A 14,788-nucleotide genomic window follows, 5' to 3' on the forward strand; every position below is an offset into this window, starting at 1 on the left:
GAAGTACATAATGTGGTTTGATGACCACACAAACTACATAGCTTGTGTGTGTTAGTGACACAATTTAACATATATGACGTTTATCAAGAGGACGGCTAAAAATGTCTTGTAAATGTAATATGGAGGCAAGCATATTTGTAGACCTTGTCAATACCGGCGCCTTGAATAGGGATATATTCCAATTGTAATATGTCCCTAGTACCAGCGAATTAAGTGCAACAAACAACGTGTTCTGTTCGAGATCTATTTACGCAAGAAAAAACTTCATTTGTCCTTTTAAAAATCCAGGTTAGAACTGATCTCCAAGCAAACCATCCGTGTCTTAAGAGACGACTAACGGGTTGGGTGGTTGAGTCGCTTCACTCCCAAGAATCAGACGTTCCAATTGTCAGACGACTCAATCATTAGACAAATCAGTCAAGTGTAACCAGTGTAACTGCCTGGCCTTACCTACTAATTAATGAACTGTTCGAAACTCTGGACAGGGTGAGTAGGCTGATCCCAGCTACTCAAGTTTGTTAACCGAAACAGATTAAACTCTTTTGTTTTTGTCATTGTTGCCGCTGGTTTTAATCAGTAGTTTGTTCAACTATATGGAATACAGGAAGCATGCAGAATGCAGTAAACATTATTAAATAAGCTTGAACTGTTTTGTATATATTTGAGTAAGTGGTTTAAAGTTCTCCGCAACTCAAGCTGAATCTCACAAGTGATACATAACATGTACTCTAAAGTCAGTACGATGGCTGGCATACGCAGAGAGGCCCAAGGACAAACAACAATCTTGAGAGATTCCATGGTCGTGTCAACAGAAGTCTACCTCATCAGCATCCCAACCTGTATAGATTTGTGGACCTGATACAAGGCACTGAGAAGTCAGGAAGGCGCTAAGCTGGAACAGATTAACTTTGGTGCTGCTCCCCCACTAGTAAATAGTGCTATACTTTTGTTAAATACTAAAGTTGGTACTTACATTTCTTAACAAGATATGTAATTAACATGCTTACATTACTTATAAAGATTGTAATGTAAAATCATCAAATCATTACATTTTACATTTGATAATTTGATATGTAAATAATAAAAGAACAAAGGTTATTAAAACTTTCCTGGGACTTACTAACTTTTTGTTGTTGTGGTCTGTTCCATGTTACTGAAAAGTAAACAGGTAACTAATGCTTGACTAACCAACCATGACTAATCTGATAATTACCCGTCTGACAGTCGACGCGTCAGACATTTGGGAAGATACCGTTGAGTCTGAGCCTCAGAGACTTTTGAGATCTTCATACCTTTAAATCTAATCTAAAAACACACTTGTTCAAGATAGCCTTAGAACAAAAGCTGTTTCCTACTCTCATCTCTATTTTATGATCTCGTCAAGCGTGGGTATATGCGTTACAAATATACTATTATTAAGATATGCTATTATTTAAATTGATAGGGAGCCCCAGTGAGTTGGGAGAAACAAGGGAAGTCTAGACTTGCTGTATTTAAGGCTTGGACATTGCAGGTAAGACTAGCTGTTAGGGAAAATATTGTGGTTCAAGGACTGTGAGACAGACTTATATTTCCACTACATTCTGAGACAAGGAGTTGGAGAATCTGCTGGAGTGATTTTCTAAGGTAGCTCTTGCCTCACATCTCATATTACATCTCAAGTTACACGGATACAGCAATTGTGTTGAGACCAGGCATAGACTAGATAGGTCTATTGTGGAAACGACCGTTACTATACAGTGAAGTGGATATATCCGTCTCCGTCTTTGTCGGCACAATTACTGCATCTGTATTACACTGAAGTCTCTGAAGTTGAATTACCGCTGTAGTCTGTACTGACATTTGGGAAGATACCGTTGAGTCAGATGATACGTGTAATCGTATCCAAGTTGCGTAGATCGATGCTTATGATGTCAATCACGGGGTTGTCTGGCCGTTATCATAAAGCTTGAATGTTGTTCAGTGTGGACAAACAAACACACACACACACAAACAAACAAACAAACAAACAAAGAAACCAACAAATAAACAAAAGGAACGTGACACAGTACTCCTGATTTCACGAGACCTCGCTCCTGTCAAACATGTCACGCATCTGTAGATAGGTTCGGTAGGAACAGGGAAGCACTTTTCTGAAGAAGATGGTTTTATATAAAATATTATATACTTTGGAAACGATTTATTCTACATCAGTCAAAATGATTTCATGACTGAAAGAAGAAACAACCAATTTCCTAAACAATCGTCGCTGTACCACAGAGGAAGGCTCCACAGGAAGAATTGAGTGTAGGTAGCCTTGCTTAAGTGCTATACTGATGGCAATGCTGAGCCTATGGATGTATCGTAAATTTATCCTTCGAAGAGGCAAGTCTAGATAAGCGACCATTACATGAGCCCTTTTCTGTCATTTATTATTTTAAAAGAAATTATCATTTAAACTATTAATATTTACCTTAGAGGCTTGTGCAAATCTAGGGCGTAGGTAACAACCATGTTTACTAGTTCACTCAAACATATAAGTAGGTTTCTGTGTGTGAAGTAATACAGTTTTCTCGATTAATGTGAAGGATTTAGTGAAAAATTACTTTTCTTAGAAATACTGGCTTTAGAAACTGAGCAGAAAATGCGCAATTCCAGAAAAAGTAGTTGGGGACGGATAAAAAAATGACCCCCCTAAAAAGTACGTTTATAGCGTATTCTCTTTCGTTTTTCTTAAGCTACATTATTATTTTCATCGTGAACACAGTTTATTTTATACGTGGACAATTTATTCTTTAGCTGGGTAGGCATGGAAGTAGCCATGTGGTATACATTGTGCATGTATTGCATTACATATTCAGCTAAATTCATTGCATGACACACAGAATAAGCGTCACATGTTGCATACTGCCAGATTGACTGAAGGGTGGCTCGGTGTGAGCAAGCGTTAGTCATCATCTGAAACTGCTGTGAGCTGATTTCTTTGTCATTAGGGAATACTAGAGCTCCATGTGGGGTAATAGCTACTGGTCTGTGTGGAATAGGTGGGGATTAGGATTATCTCTATACATGGCAATATGAGCAGCTGATGACGATAGACTCCTAATCCGTGCGTCAGAAACCAGCATTGTTTAAGCTGTTGGTGATACGGCGGTTTTCCATTATGTGAGGATGTCGGGTTCGTGGTTTAACATAGCACTCCTTAACGTGATTCATGCTGCTGATCACTGGATTGTCTGGTCCAGACTCGATTGTTTACAGACCGAATCCATGTAGCCGTTATATTGTTGAGTGCGGCATTACAGAACAAACCAACCAAACTTGTCCAACTTAAGCCGCTACCTAGATGGATCTGACCAGTGGTCAGACTGGTGTGTTTGGTGTGTTAACTTGTGATTCACAGGATAACCATGTGAAGGCGATTGACTCCCTTGTTTACAGGCAGCGGCATATAGCCGGAAGTGCGGCGTCAAACATCAAACAAAACAAAACCAAATACAGTAACAGTTCCACGTCTGCTGTCACATTCAAAATGTTTACCAACTCTTCGTTTCAATGTCTTTAATTTCTGGGACCCACAGTTTGAGATTAGGGGGTCCAGGTGAATCGTATTGGGGTCGGGGACTGAGGTACGAATGATAAACTAGGTTGAATAGGTGAACTGGCGTGTGAGCACCGAGTTTTAGCAAGGCCGTCAAGGTTGCCCTTTATCACTATTATTGTACGAGTTGTGCAAACACGGTCACTGGGTCACGAGATGGCATGCGATCACACGAAAACATTCAGCTTTGTTTTGATAAACATACATAAACGTACAGATGAACACATACACATTATGTTGTAAGTACAATTCCTTAATATGATAATATTGGGTGCCGGAATTGAGCTAAATAGCCAAGTCAGTTATCGGTTTATCACTGTTACTTAGCTCGGAGGGAGGGTTATAAGGCTGTTCAAGCAAAACAGCAGTCACACCAGGACGTTTTCAACTTAAACAGGGATGAAAGTTCAAAGTCATGAAGGTTTTAGGGGTTTATCCCTTAATATGTTGAGCCGTGAGACCAAAAATAAGCCAAATCAGAGGTTCTGAGATTCGAACGCAGGACCAACCCGCGGAACGTTGTGAAGGAACAGGCAGGATCTAGCAGCCGATGCGTAATGTCCCAGGAGAGAAACAATGAGGCAGGTGATTATATTTGAAAGAAGTTGAATTAATGTTTTTCTGATGTGTCGTAATGGTATTCCTTGTGTAACAATGTTCACAGTGTAAAGCATCGTATGTGTGGACAGGCAGTGAGCTGTGCTGTAACAAGACAGAGGTCTAGAAAGTACTCCGAGGTACAACAACCCTACATATATTATCATAGACTAACGCTAGGTCCATGAATATAATACTATATATTTTTACTACAGTAACAAATAAACCTATTTCATAAATGATAGCACTGCTCTCGGTTGGCTTAAGTCCTACCTAACCTACCGCCGTCAGTCTATGCTCACAGACGGTCAAAACTCTGCTCCCGCCCATCTCTAACGTTGTGTACCATAGGGTTCGGTCATTGGGCCGGCCCTTTTCACTTTGTATGTAAAGAAGTTAAGAAGAATTATTGCCCAACACTGCATAAATCGACATCCATGCGCAGATGATGCACAGTTATACAAGTGTTTTCCCGCAGACCAGGAAGTCATGCCACGCACTAACAGACATGAGTCAATGTTAAACTCAAAAGCAACAAAATAGAGTACATTCTCCTTCGTCCTGAGAAGCGGAGGTCCAAGTGTGGAGTCAACTCAGTGAATTTTAACAATTCATATATCTCCGTTGCTGATCAAGTCAAAGACCTGGGCGTGTTCCTAGATTCAATCTTGTCACTCGACTTGTCACTCACCTTGTCAAACCCTGTTTCATGTCACTCCGCAACACTGGAAATATTCACCAATACCTTACAGCTAAATCTGCCAAGACTCTTGTATTGTCACTTGTCATGAGTAAACTTTATTGTAAGCATTAACTGGCCGGTGCATCAAAGACCCAGATAGCCAAGCTGCAGAGAGTGCGCAGAACGTCGCCGCCCGCATCGTGAATATCTCTGGAAAATATGAACGCATTACTCCCATACTGTACACTCTCTAATGGCTAATAGACGAGCTCCGGATCAAATGTAAACTCTTGTGCCTTCTTTTCCACTGTCTCACAGAAACTGCATTGTCTTATCTATCGATTCTTCTAACCGTGTTCACGTCTTCCCGATCTCTCCGCGCACATGATAAGAACATGCTTGTTGTTCCTAAAGTTAAAAGATGTAAGAAAACAGGGCTTTTGCCCATGCAGGATCAATAGCCTGGAACAGTCTCCAGCAGAGCCTCAGAGACTGTTGAGATCTTCATACCTTTAAATCTAATCTAAAAACACACTTGTTCAAGATAGCCTTAGAACAAAAAGCTGTTTCCTACTCTCATCTCTATTTTATGATCTCGTCAAGCGTGGGTATATGCGTTACAAATATACTATTATTATGATATGCTATTATTTAAATTGAAAGGGAGCCCCAGTGAGTTGGGAGAAACAGGGGATGTCTAGACTTGCTGTATTTAAGGCTTGGACATTGCAAGTAGGACTAGCTATTAGGGAAAATATTGTGGTTCAAGGATTGTGAGACAGACTTATATTTCCACTACATTCTGAGACAAGGAGTTGGAGAATCTGCTGGAGTGATTTTCTAAGGTAGCTCTTGCCTCACATCTCATATTACATCTCAAGTTACACGGATACAGCATTTGTGTTGAGACCAGGCATAGACTAGATAGGTCTATTGTGGAAACGACCGTTACTATACAGTGAAGTGGATATATCCGTCTCCGTCTTTGTCGGCACAATTACTGCTTCTGTATTACACTGAAGTCTCTGAAGTTGAATTACCGCTGTAGTGCTTGGTAGCGATTTGTATTAAATTGTGAACTTGATCAGTTTTACAACACAATTCCGTTATATCACACTCCTTTGTTGTCTGTTTGTATCACAGCCAGTTTTTTATTGACTGATTTCCTGTTAAACTTACCCTCAGCTTTAAATTTTGAATGAGCGCAAAACCCAAACCAAAGGCACCAAGCGCAGAGCATACTTGACATGTATCTCATGCTGTAATTGAATATGGGCGAATTTATTAGTCCGTATTCTGACCAGCATATACCAAAGCTGTAGCCAAAAGGCTACCCTGTTTTCATATGAAGAACACGTTCCTGTCCACATACAATATACAGCAGTAAAACAATCAAAAAGAAAATCACCACTGAAAGGAGTGAGTGAGTCTAGTTTTACGCCCCCCCCCCCCCTCAGCAATATTCCAGCTATACGGCGGTGGTCCTTAAATAATCAAGTCTGGACCAGACAATCCAGTCAGCTGTAGAATAGAATAATGCTTCGTTATCTCAAGGAGAAATCTTGCATCAAAGGCTCGGCAACACATAAATTACACTAGTAAAGTAAATGCCATACATGCACACTGACACAATTTAACACCAATACATAATATACACGTATGTTTGTTACAATTATTATATTATAATGATACTTGAAAGAAAATTCATCAAATCATTAATTAAACTTCACAATAATGCCACAAGGGATAAAATCGGTTAGCCTTTAGGAAGGGTTGCCAGGATATATTTATCTTGTTGATTTAATGAGATCTGTCAAGACAATTGAGACAATGCACAGTGGTTTCTTTGTTCCAGTTTCCTCATATTCCTCACATTGTACTCTTAGATTATCAGCTTTAACACTGAAGTTTCCTTGCTGAAGGACAATTTCACTTTATTTGGATTTGTTTACCACAGACATACCTTCACATCAAGCATGGGGCATCGCACCATGGCCATGTGTTTATGGATCGCTATCCAGTAATGGTGATAACAGGTGTTCTTGGAGGGGATCCTGCCCCACAGGTGGCAGAGTGGTCAGGGTCAAATCAGTCAACTACTCCACGGCCGCGTTGTCGGCCACTTCACTGAAATCACGCTACTTTCTAGAGGCACAGGTGAGACCTCAACATCAAAGTCTAAGACCCAGCACCAAAGTCTAAGACTGAAGCGTACGCCGTACAGCGATGGTAGAACAGACTGCTGGCAGGGTCATGCTGCTGGTGAGAGCAAACTCCAGCCCTTCAGATCAGATTGTAGAGAGTACGTATGTAGATGCACTGTGTATTATTGCAGAGAGAAACGCTGAGGCTGGTGTTATGTCCAGACGACTTCACCAGTTGGAGGTCACGCCTGGGGGTGGGATCTGGGATCAGGACGAAACATGTTGCTTGGGTCTGGTCTTATTGTGTACGTTACACAAAAGCTCAGTTTTGTGTATCCTGGCAGAACGCGTTTCAAGACCATATGTATCATTACATCATCAAAAGCGGAAGTACGTTATAATATGCAAGATTACATCGGTAAGTAACCACATGCAACGCCACATCAAACGCACCAATACTTCATCAAATGCCTCACTACTACAACACATGCATATATGCATCACTACATGCGACAGCACGTCACTTTCAGTAGAGTCGACAAGCAATGGTCGCCTGGTCTGTTGACAAATGGCCACTCCAAGGACCATCTTCATCGTGATACAGAACACGAACTAATCTTCCCACAAACAGGCACGACTCTCCCTACAGTTCCTAAACCATGTGTAACTTTACCTTCTACTCAGTCGTATTGCAAATAAGCCCTAAATAAAGCAAACTCGAGGTTTTATACAGGTTCAGGCAATGTTATATCTTTCGGTGACTCCTTTTCGTTCGTTCTTATCCAAATTGTACTTAGCGTCAGTAACACACACACACATATATATATATATGTGTGTCTTTTCACGGGCAGTGACTCTTTCTTTTGTCCGTCAGTACATTTACTTCCGGTCAGCTCAATCACTTTGGCCAACAGTAAGTTTAGCAAGTTGACCAACACTAGATATGAATGAAACAATGAGGACATGGTTATTAAACTGTGATCTGAGGTATGATTTGTACGTTGCGTTTGCAGTGTTTCGGGAACTGTTTTCAGTCTAATAACATTTCCATATTATTATTATTATTATTATTAACGTTTGTAGTTTTGGGGTCAAATCCAGTCTTTATCAGTAGCTATCTTTGGCACGGCGGTCCATGCTTACCCAAATGTTTTTTTGGATTTCCTCACATAGTATCCGTTACACAAGCGGCCATTGATTGTCGATATTTGAAGCAACCGTTCTTAATTTGAAGCATTTCGTGTTTCAGTAGAAACTCGTGTTTACGATAATGATTAAGAGCCACATAACGTATTCGTGTTATGTTTAAAGAATCAGTTCATATTTAAATTAATTTAATTGTAAATAAAGCGGGAATACCACACATCTCTGTTTCTGTTCTGTATAAGATAAAGCCCCAATTTACTTGACTGTATATCGGTGACACGATCTTAAGTCAACCCTTCTTGTCTCTAGTATATTGACCTATCGTCACCTTTGTCTGTATCTATGACAGTGAGTAGGTTAATTTCATCCATTGTAATCATTGTCTGTGTGGAGCGATAACGCCATGCAGATTACAATAGGTTGTCCCATACTTGTAACGACAGCGATACCAACATATGACACGGTGTAAACAACAGCTGGATAACACTGGTTATCTCTCTCCTCGGACTCGGGGAAAGTCATTATTCATTGTAAGCGTCGGTCGCTGTCGAATTACATATATTTAAACTTATTTCAATACTGCAATATTTAACTGTCGATCGAAAAGCTACCAATGTACACAGACACGTACTAGTAAAGTGTCCAGGTATGGAACCCTCTCCTCTAGAGGGTCCGGCCTTGCTGTACATTTGTTTCTCTTCATTCCAATAACGCTTTATGCGTTAGGTCAGGATGTCCTCGCATACGCTTGGAAGCGTTAATGAACCATTCACGGTGTTGATGACGTGTAAACAACGTCAAAAACGTGCATATCCATCTATCTATCTTTCTATCTTTCTATCTTTCTATCTTTCTATTGATGCGTTGGTCTAAATATCAGAAGATAGTCTCATACCAGTGAATGCAAAGACAACCTGTCATAACGATCCAAGTACTGACCTAATCATGAGCTACCCGGCGATATTTGCTTGTACGACTGATCTGTGTTGAGACATGTTGATAGGCTTATGTAGGTGGTGGAGGATAACAATAAGCTTCATGTATGTATTTATTCCTCTGTGACTTAACACTGTTTCTGTTACATCGGGTCATGTGTCAGAATAGATATAGGAACGCCAAAAGTATTTAGAGAAAGGGTCACTTGGGTGAAGCCACAGTCCCGCACCATGATAGTGTAATACATGTTATTTTTCTGAACACAACCTCAAGTCTAGCCAGTTCTATTCCACAGAGGAAAAACGACAAAACGACACACACTATCGTAATAAATAGAACGCTCGTTATACGCCGCACTCAGCAATACTCAAGGTACATGACAACGGTCGGTAAATACTTGAGTCTGGACCAGACAATCCAGTGATTATCATCATGAGCATCGACCTGTTGGGTACCATGAAAAACGGAAAAACGTCAGCAAGCCAGACCACCCGATCCCGTTAGTCGCCTCTTACCACAAGCGTGGTTTGGTGAAGATTAATTCTAATCGGGATCTTCAGGAGTGTGTAACAAACTGAATGATGCCATATTCTGTCTATATTTGTCCCGACAATTTACATAGCTGCGTGGCTGCCAGTTCCTGTCAACTGCCCTGTACTGAATACAGATTATCAAACGAATCCGTATTCAAATCGATATATTTGAACGTTGGTTTTCAGGCGAGGGGCCAAAATTAGTCCCGCCCTGACATGATGTTGGTAAAGTCTGTGTAAGGGGCAAGTTCAAACGTTTATCGAAATGTTAAATTCCATGCAATACTCAAAACCATACTGTCACAAAGACAGACTTGTTTTAATACCATTCTGTATGATTGAATGTAACATGACCACTGTTCAGTTGGATGGAAAACATACCCCTCTCAACCCTTACCGTAAGGACATAAGAGTATTATCTTCTCTGGAACTTTTGAAATGGTCCCTAATATAGATTTATTGCTATTAAACGCATGATCACTTCATGTGTGCTTAATGCGCTGATTTATCATGCATATGGTTAAACATTAACCAGTTTGTGAAAATCGGCTGTGCGTCAGAGCAGCAGTCACGCCAGGGTTATCATGGTGACATATGCTATATATGGGGTCACACTTGTTTAGTAAATTACAAATTATCGTACTCAACACTTTAAACGCTATCCCTCATATCAATGTATTACATCTGACCGCTTTCCAAAGGGCATAGGCAAAATCGTATATACTCATGGAAACGAAAATGTACAAGCATTGCATGGTGGGTTAAATTCTGCAAAAGAATAAAGGAACGCTTGCAATTGTACTTTCATATGTTCCATTATTTGTTTCCATGAGTATGTCATCCGGGCGGCATTCGTGACATCAGTCGTGAAGGAGGAAAAATGACGGCGAAGCTGAAGCTTGTACACGTTATTCGACAGGTTTGTTTTACAACTTGATCAGGACATTTTCAATCAGGAAAATGCATAATGAAATGATGGGCAATAATGTTTTTTTACAGCTGGCATGGGTGTTAGCTAGTTTTATGAAAGTCGTACGAGAATTCATGTTGTACACATGCTCTCACGCAGGAAGTTCAGGAACCTGTTGTTTCGCAACACATGTAAAACCTCTTTTTACGTCAGGACAGGAAGTTCTCGGTGGAACGGAAACGTGTTATCCAAAAATAAAGCGTATTCTTCGACGTAAATAACATGTTTGTCAGAGCTACGCTCTGGGTAGTACACACAATGCCAGGAGATGAGGGTGGAGACAGCATCGTGTGTTATTGGTGGAGACAAGGTCGGGTGTTGAGGTTGGGGACTTACTGTATTGACGGTGGGGACGTCGTGTGTTAATGGTGGAGACAACGTCTTGGTTGAGGGTGTTTGCCTGCTGGACGGCAGATGATCTTTAAAGGACTCTTTATCATCTTTTTATCATGACACCATTTCACATTCGCTGCAAAAGAGTCCAGCTATTGTTTGAACTTAGAAGCACACAAACAACACTATCAGCCACTATGAGTGCCAATTGACCGAATTCCCTGTACTTTTAGTTGTTCCACTGTCGGGACATTATACGATGACTGATGCACTCTCATGTAGGTTAAATATGCATCTGGAGAAACGTAACGCGCTGGTATAAATACCTCATGTCAGTGACGTCAGCAGTGACAGTTACTTGGCATCAGGCGGGTCAAAGGTAAAGGGTGTTTGTTGGGGTGACAAGCATGGAGACGCTCGGGTAGGTAAGGTATTGGGTGGAAACGCAAATATGTAAATAACTTGCAAGTTAGCTTCCAGTATGTATGTTCGAGTTTGTAAGTGTATGCATTTATGTGTACGTGCGTGCGAAATGTTTGTGTGTAAGGAGAAGAGGGAAAATCCATGTGCGAGAGATATCAACGGGAGAGTCTGCATGTGTGTGTGTGTGTGTGTGTGTGTGTGTGTGTGTGTGTGTGAGAGAGAGAGAGAGAGAGAGAGAGAGAGAGAGAGAGAGAGAGACGTATCTTGCATCTTCATAAATCTTTCTCCGTAATATATTTTACCTTTTCCACATCGCCTATGTGGACACAATATGGTGACTTGTATAGACGGTAATTACCTCGAGGTATTTACAGACACTAAAACAGATGTCATTGATCACATCATCTGTCGTACCAGTCGTACAATGTTGAATCCAAACTTGTTTTCCTGCGCTCGTGTAAACAATGATTGTGTATATAGATATACCGTCTCTACCAGGTAGGCATTCAGATCAGATGTTCAATATGCAGCATGGTAAAAATGAAAACGTACATGGATTTTTAGTGCAAGTGTAGTTGCATCAACAGTAAGTTGTTTACATGTGCACATATTAATTAAGAGCAACGCATATTGAATTACATACCGAATAATGCTTTGAAATTCAACAATATACAATTTTGGCCATCTGTTGCACATACTGTTACCAGCCAAATACATTTCTATGTTGAAGACACATGCAACTGTAATGCCATGAGCAACAAGTTCGTGTGACACAGGTCTTTCTCATAAGCCCAGTCTGTTTCACAGTCCTTGTACCTCATTCCTTTCCTTACTGCCAATCTCGACCAACAACTAGTGTCTGAAATGAACATATTTCACTGAAAAAAGTTTATATTATAAAAAATAACATAAGTGAGCCCTGTGACTTTCTTCATTTTCAAAGGCTAAGGCAATTTAGACTTGCCATATTTTTAGACTTGCGTGAGCTTTCTTGGATATATTTGCTTTGCCAAGAGGAAACAAATCACGGTCAGAAATCTCCCAACTCACACGGGCTCATTTTCACTTCAAATGTGTTAATTTATTACCATCAGAATTATATATAACCAGGCTCTAGATATTAGTCTATTTTCAACCACACAGTCCACACACAACCACACAGTCCGCATTTTTTACGATGTGCTTTTAGGAATCGTCCGGGATGGGTTAATTCAACGAGTGACATGCTAGTGGTGGCCGTATCTTGACAGTTGATGAGATTCGGTGCCATGGGAATGAGTCTGATAACCTGAGGAATCACAAATCACAGCACAGCCTAGCTGATACAGAAACCCTTATTAGTCGGCTCTGAATAAAACCGTATTGACCCCCATTCCAAAAAGGACGCCAGTTCACAGTCGTCTTCTTACGGTCAACGATAGTCCACTAGCTTCTATATCACGGTACCCAGAGGGCAATTAACCTTTACCAGGTAAAGTCTAGACTCGAGGCTGTAATGAAAGAATTTTTTTCATACTGTCTTGTATGTGGGGTTAGAGCTTGTTTAATAGTCACAAACGGACGATAAATAATGTTCAGGTAAGGTTATTTTTTATGTATCCCTTTCAGGACTTAGTAGTGAGTGAGTGATTGATTGGTCCTACGCCGCTTTTAGCAATATTCCAGCAATATCACAAATGAGCTTCACACATTACACTCAAATGGCAATTAAGGGCGTTATATGTACACGTACATTTATATGAAAGCGTGCCGGTAAGGGACCTCCAACGACTGTGTGAGAGACAACACGTGATATTTTGCTTGTAAAGTGGTACAGTAAAACTCGGTGAGCCAGAACACAAACCGCTGTGATGAATGAAGCAGACCTGTAAATCACCACATAACAGAGACTGTATATATATATATAGCCTGGGTCAAGGTCGTTAGAAATTCGTCGCTGAAATTTGAGAATTTTACAGCATAATGTATGCTTGGTATAATCATTATCATAAAACTATGCAACCGACTGTTCACATAAGTGCAACCTTGCAAAATTTACATGTTGTGTAGTTTCCTAATGTAAGGCATATGTAGCCCTAAAGGGGTATCGGATTACGTTTGAATGTGGGTGAAGGTTGAAGTTGGAGTTAGAAAAGAAAACATATGTTTTTTAGTTAGTCAGGTTTTCACATATGCACATAGTGTACATTTGCGCTTTCGTTGTTTAACCTACCAGAAAACCCGCATATCGAGAGATATAAACCTGATGTGCTTACACGAGACACACGTTTTCAAGCGAGGTTGTTGTGGTATAATTCAGAAGACATTCATGGTCCGCTTCATTCAATTACTGACACATCTCGTGATAAGTGGAACGGCGTATTGGGTTGAAAATTTCAAATTCGGCTTTTGTTGAGGTGTGTTTGTTGTTTAATAGATAATATATATTGTCACTCCCCTATATAGCCACTGAGACATATACCTAGCAATGACAAAACACATGATCGAGTGTATGATGACTGAACTTTACATGCACTGGCCCATTTCGAAAAGACTGTACGGTTTTGTTTGTTCGTAATACTGTCAGATTCGATTATACTGTAAGCAAACGTGTTATTTCAGGTAAACAGTAAGTCGTAAAGAAAGACCAGGTTTATCGTCCATTTCATCTGTCCTCACCCATATACTGCATAACTAGAAATGCTTACCTGGTGTGTGTCCTTTGGAAGGACGTTTTTGGTTCTTGGTTCATTGTCATATGCTGTGGCAGGAATTACAGGTCGTAGGTTTCAGCATGTTTCGCTTATGTTACGGTTCTTCATGCAACTATGCTCATGCTGGCGGGCTCTATTTACTGTGCGTGATGCGACGATACCCATAATGGCGGGCTCTATTTACTGTGCTTGATACGAGTATGCGTATGCTGGTTTGCTCTATTTACTGTGCTTGGTGCGACTATGCTCATGCCGGCGGGCTCTATTTACTGTGCTTGATGCGGCTATGCGTATGCTGGTGGGCTCTATTTACTGTGCTTGATGCGACTATGCGCATGCTAGTGGGCTCTATTTACTGTGCTTGATGCGACTATGCTCATGCTGACGGGTTCTATTTACTGTGCTTGATGCGACGATACCCATGCTGGCGGGCTCTATTTACTGTGCTTGATGCAACTATGCTCACGCTGACGGGCTCTATTTACTGTGCTTGATGCGACGATACCCATGCTGGCGGGCTCTATTTACTGTGCTTGATGCAACTATGCTCATGCTGGCGGGCTCTATTTACTGTGCTTGATGCGACTATGCTCATGCTGACGGGTTCTATTTACTGTGCTTGATGCGACTATGCTCATGCTGACGGGTTCTATTTACTGTGCTTGATGCGACGATACCCATAATGGCGGGCTCTATTTACTGTGCTTGATGCAACTATGCTCACGCTGGCGGGCTCTATTTACTGTGCTTG

This window comes from Haliotis asinina, chromosome 3, assembly GCF_037392515.1.
Source record: "Haliotis asinina isolate JCU_RB_2024 chromosome 3, JCU_Hal_asi_v2, whole genome shotgun sequence".
In the NCBI taxonomy this organism is placed as follows: Eukaryota; Metazoa; Mollusca; class Gastropoda; order Lepetellida; family Haliotidae; genus Haliotis; species Haliotis asinina.